The 6,000-nt window shown below is 45.8% G+C and overlaps 1 protein-coding gene across 4 annotated transcripts in view; it reads right to left on the reverse strand.

The window, feature by feature from the left end:
- TMEM117 (transmembrane protein 117) overlaps positions 1-4,810 on the reverse strand; it is a 515,843-nt gene extending 511,033 nt beyond the window's left edge. For 2 of the 4 annotated variants that reach the window (XM_047742329.1, XM_047742330.1), the window contains exon 1: positions 2,874-3,201. The gene's annotated coding sequence lies outside the window, so the exon portion shown is untranslated. Of the gene's footprint in view, positions 1-2,873; positions 3,203-4,769 lie in introns of those variants that run through there. The other 2 variants (XM_047742336.1, XM_047742331.1) reach the window with 2 other exon arrangements.
- Between the last annotated feature and the right edge of the window lie 1,190 nt (positions 4,811-6,000).

Below are 6,000 nucleotides of genomic sequence, written 5' to 3' on the forward strand. Positions count from 1 at the left end.
ATATAGACACAGAGAACAAAAAATTGCAAAGACCTGGGCTGAGTGCATGATTAGTGCATTTAAGGAACAGCAAAGAAACTACTGTGGACAGAGACAGAGGCAGGGGAGAAGCAACGGAGCTCAGGTCTACAAGGGAGCATCCCATTGTGATGTGGCCTGTCAGGATCCGGCCCTAAGGCCATCGTGTGCATGAGGGCTTTCACCGTGTGCAAACATGGGAACCAAGAGAGTGGCACATGTGGCTTACAGGTCAGAGGGGCCACTCTGTGTAATGGTTGGAAATGTATGAACTTCTAGATGGATTTAAATGGAAGAGCTGAGGGCTGCCTGGGGGGCTCAGGTGGTTAAGCATCTGCCCTCAGCTCACTCATGATCCTAGGGTCCTGGGATCAAGCCCCACATTGGGCTCCCTGCTCAGTGGGGAGCCTGCTTCTGCCTGTCTCCCTGCTTGTGCAATCTGTCTCTCTCTCTCTGACAAATAAATAAATAAAAATTTTAAAATAAATAAGAGGAAGAGCTGAAAAGAGTTATGTGATGGATTGGACGTGGACATGGCCTCACAAAAGCCAGAATGGACCTGCCATTTCCTGAGATGAACACCACTGAAGCAGACATGGACAACACAATAAAAATTAACATTTTTTCGTGCTTCGTATGGATTGGGCAAGCACTTTTCATTCAGTACCTTAATTAGTCCTTACACCAACCCTTTGGATTTACCAATGAAGAAACAGAGACTCAGAAAGGTTATAATCTGCCCAAGGTCATATAGCTGCCAACTGGCAGAAACAGCGTAAGTATCTCTGTATGACCCCAAAGTCAATACTCTTAATAACTACTACGTTCCCTACACTGAGAAGTATAAAATGCAGAATGCAGTTCCAGCGGGAAGGAAGTAGGAGCATGAGGAAGCAGTTCCATACTAAGTGATGACTTGCACCTAGTAGGCACGCAACAAATACTTGCTGATGAATGAATAAATGTAAAAAAAAAAAAAAAAAAAAAGTATGGATCATGGTTCGATAACAGACCAGCTCTGGGTAAGGAAAAACAACAACAACAAATACCAATGATTCCATTCCAGTAAGAACGGCCTCTGGTAATGGGATACTGAAGTCTGCAAAAGGAGAAAAGGCAGAAAGATGGAGAAACAAAATATATATTTGACTGGACCAGCCCTGAGATAAGGATAAATAAAGTCTTGCTATATTATCTTGAAATGTTAGGTGAAACGGCAGGTATAAGGAGGTAACATATAACATTTTACATAATGTGAATGCTTAATACATTTTTTAAAAATACAAATAACAATAATAACAGAATTAAAGTTGGAACTTCTTGCTTTTAGTCCAATACAAGAGACACACAGCCTTTTAAATAAAAAGGAACCTTTTAAGTCAATCAATGAAACCACCATAAGTGGTTTTGTATAGATACCAGGATGGTATTTGTGGTACCCTTGCTAAATTAGAAGATCGCATCCATAAATCACTTCCCAGACTTTCTCTTCACATTGTTTCAACCTTTAAGTGATTTTCTTCCTTCGTTCTTAATCTGCAGTCTTTGGGATAACAAAATACTAAACCATGCAATTTTTTAAAATAGAGAAGCTGAAGCAAAGTTGGGTTCTCTCCCAACAAAGACATTAGTTAACTTTTCATTAAAATGGCAAAGTATTTATGAGCACTTTCATGTTATAAAGTTGAAAAATATTCACCAATGAATTCTTTACAAATGTTCAGACCTCCTTTTCAGTGATGCCTGTTTATGATAAAGAATCTAAACACACACCAAAGAAAGTAACAATGAATGAATAAAATAAGATTCATTCGTATTTGAAATTATTTCTTAAATGGTTGGCAGTTTAAAGGAAAAAATTAAATAAAACAGGTAAATATTGCTTTCTGATCACAAGGATCATCAGATGGAGGTGGAATGGGAGTGGGGATAAATACCTGAGCCAAAATTTTAAAATCCATAATCACTTCAAAACTACTCAGATTGAGGGGGCAAAGGGTGTTAGAAAGTATGTCATGGCAAAAAAAAATCGCTACAACAAAAATGGTTTTTTACAGAGATTCTACTACTCTTTATATTCAATAAATTGGAAGAACATTTTTCTTCCTAGAAGTCCTTCAATGGATTTCAAACAATATATCATTTATAACTAGGGGTAAATACATGTATTCAACACACTCTTTCTTTTGGTTCATTAGACACATAAATACTAAATAAGCATGTGATGTTTACTCTCTCTCTCTCTCTCTCTCTCTCACACACACACAGAGTTCCACAGAGGGTAGAATGAATAATGGCAGCCCGAGTGTTACCACATGGGTCTAACACACTTGTGGGCCTATGGCATTTTCAAAAATAGGAATCGACAAATAGCTTCATTTAGTCACGATAAAGTTAGTAAACACTCAAGTTTTCTCTTGGGTTTTTTGTTTTTAAGGAGAACACCCCTGAACGGCAACCTGTTAATTTAGTTAACCAACCATACGTGGGGCTTCTTACGGTGTCCCCATCCCGGGAATCAGTGAAGCGAGGAAAGTTCAAGGTCTGTCCTGGCGACGTCCCTTACCCCCTCGGAGCCCCGGAGTTTGAGGGTTCCTCACCGCGAGCCTTCCCCTTCCACCCAGCAGTCTCGACTGCCTTCGCGCAGAAGGGCCGGTGCGTCCGTCCCCCTCCGTGACACTTTACCCTGCCTCGCCGCACGCCACCCGCGGGAACCGAGGACAGGGGGCCGGGGGGCCGCGGCCGCTTCCGCACCCGCGCGCGGGGACGAGGAGGCAGCGGGGCGAGCAGGGCTCCGCTGCGGCTGGACCGAGCGGCGGGGGAGGCGCGCCCAGCGCCCGGGCCCGCGTACTCACCAGATGGGGCCGCGCGGGCACGGGGTGTCTGCAACACCGGAGACCCGGGCGAGCACAGCCCTCCGCCGCGCCGGCGGCCTCGCTGGGAAGCGCGGCGAGACGGGCCGGCGGCGTCGCTGCCGCCGCTGCTGTCACCGAGCTATAAATACCGGCTCGGCCCACACTTGCCGCCGCCTACGCCGGGCGCCCTCCGCAAAGTGCGCCGGCCGCGGACCCGGCAGCCAGAGCGCAAGGGCGACGGCACCGCGCAGGTGACCGCGATGGCTCCAGCTGTTCGGCAGCCTTCGCAGCTGGAGGCATGGCCTCCTGCCGCCCCCGCCCTCCCCGCTCCCTCCCCTCCCGCCTGCGCCGCGGGCCGACTCCAGCCCGCGGGCCGCGCGCGCCGAGCCGAGCCCGCCCCGGCCGGGCCCGCCTCTGCAGAGCCGGCGGCGGCAGGCGGGGGACCACTTGGGGAGCGGCGGAGGTGGGGGCGGGGGAGGTGGGGTGGGGGGCGATCCGGCTACCGCCTAGCGTGTCAGCAGCAGTCCCTTCGTCCTGGGGGAATCCTCAGACTTCTTATAAAATCCACCATCCTGCAGGGAACCAATGAGGTTCCCAAGTGGAATAGCCTCAAAAGAACTGCAAACTTTCTAATGCGGTCTCAGGTCATAGAGCATCCTTCCTGCTTTTATCAGTTGGTGGTGTGGAGGTGGGGTGGGAAGAGACCGCCCGCGAGGACGAGAGAAGTCTTACACTGACTTTCCAGCCTGCCCCGGCCTGACACACACACACACACACACACACACACACTCACATTTGCACACACATCTAGAAGCACGCACACATTCATACACACTTAGAAATAGACAAATATATGTACACACATGTATAGATATCTACAGACACATATAAGCACACGCATACACTCATACATACACACCTTTATGTGCACTTATACTGGAAGCACACATATGTGCAATCTTTAGCATTTTCCAAGCTTGAAGCTCTCAGGAGCCTAGCATTCTGTAGTGCTGAAATGATTTATCTGCAGCATGGCAGAGCATATGACCTTTGACCATATTTGACCAATTCCTGTCCTCCTGATGTAACATTTTTTCTGTCTTGTGTGTGTGTGTGTGTGTGTGTCTCCTTTGTTTCCTTCCACCTCTAATAAAAACTGCTGCCTCAGTTTACCAGCTGCTTATAATATGTTAAAAGCTGCTGTCCAGTATACTGATCTCTGTGCTACTGGAAGTGAGCCTTAGTTGGTAGTGTCAGATGGAAAATGGAATCATCCCTATATGCCTACAGTAGCAAACTTATGAGGGGAAAAACAGCCTCTCTCCTGGATGGCAGCATGATTCAGGAATGCCCTGAGTAGCCAGAGGAAGAGCTAAGATGTCAGCAGATTTTGAGATGGGGCAGAGAGGGCCACTCCCAAGTCCTGCAGTGTAGCTAATCTCCACAAGCATAACTGGGAGACCACAGCCTGGCTTCTCACTAGTTTCGACATCTGTTCTAGCTTCTAAGAATGACCACAGGTAACCACAGGTCAGTCACAGTTTGTGATCATTTTATGGAACTCTTAGTGTAGTGAGATTCTCCTTAGTGAACCTTTCACAAGCTTTCCCAGACAGAGCTGTTTCCTTTGCGAGTCCTTTGCACATTTTACAATGACACTTCTTACATTGGCTGTACTTTTTTGCAGTGTCTTTTTCTCTCCCACTAAGCTATGAACTCTTTGAAGGCAGAGACAAAGCTTACTCACCACTGCACCCTCAATACCTAGCGTAGTGAATTATAGTAATGGCTCAAGAAATAATAGACTAATTCCACAGACTATAAGTGTCTACTGTGTTTTTATAATTATCATCAGGAGTATTTTCTAAAGATTATTGAACTGTGTAACTGTCTCACCTGGGTCCATGTGCTTTATTTTCCTTGTATCTTCATTTAAAGCAAGGAGTCTTCAGTCAGCTGAAACTGGAAAACATTTAAGCTTCACAAATTATGCAGCATAATACTGATGTGTATGGGTTGTTAACCATCACCACCACCCCCCCAAAAAATAGAAAACAAAACAGAAGGCCCTTTTCCATCACTGAAAGTCTGTAAAACATAATGTATTTCAGAAGATAGAGGGGCACAAGTCAATAAGCAACTTCTCTTCTGTCTCGTTAAGAGAAAGAGAGCTCCCCTCACAATCAGTTGGCTTTTGTGGTGTCTATTAGAATGAACTTAAGTTAATCAGAACTGAAATGCCTGCCCTCAGTTACATAGTGTTTACTCTCCCTTTGGAGCCCTGTTTTCTTAACATATGATCTCACTTTCTTTAACAATAGTTTCTAGAATAAGCTCAACCAATGCTTATTCTTTGCTCTTAGTTGAGCGATCTCAAGATTTAAAGACTATAACTCTCCAGGACCACTTCAGGGCAGAATATTGAAATGACCAAGCTTTTCTTCAACATCCATGTTCCCTTTTTACTGCTGACCAAGAAGCTTGTGCCCTTTGCTTTGCGAGGCAACCAGAATCTCCAGTCCAGCCCTATTTACAGACCAGGCAGGGGAACAGCCTCTACACTTAATCTTTGTCACCATAACATGTAATGATAAAAGCTCACCTTTTTGAAGGCTTGTCCTCTATCAGTCCCACTCCATGTATCCAAACGTTGAACTTCTGCAACAGACCAGGGAGATAACTGTTACTAGTATCACTCCCACGTTTACCTTTGAGGAAAGAGACACATGAAGACTGACTAGTTCATGCAAGACCTCATGACCAGCCAGAGTGGTGGAGTAAGGATCAGAAGGTCTGCAGTAAGACTTGCTAATCCACGTTTAGCTCTATCTTATAGTCCCTCCCCATGTACCAGGAAAGGGATGTGGGTTTTACAGTTAGAAGACCCAGACAGGGATTATTTGTGTGAATTGTGTTCCATCACAACCCTAGCTACAGCTCCTATAACATTTCAGTAAGAATCCCTAGATCTCCCTTTCTTCACCACTGAAGTGGTGAAATGTTAGATCTGGATGTAGACATGGGGCCCAACACAGGTCATTTGGTTTGTTCAAGGACAGATCCACTCAGGATTAGGCTATTGTGCTCCTCATTCTCCATCTCTTTCCATCCCAGTCACGACCACACA

The sequence above is a fragment of the Lutra lutra genome, chromosome 8 (assembly GCF_902655055.1).
Source record: "Lutra lutra chromosome 8, mLutLut1.2, whole genome shotgun sequence".
NCBI lineage: Eukaryota > Metazoa > Chordata > Mammalia > Carnivora > Mustelidae > Lutra > Lutra lutra.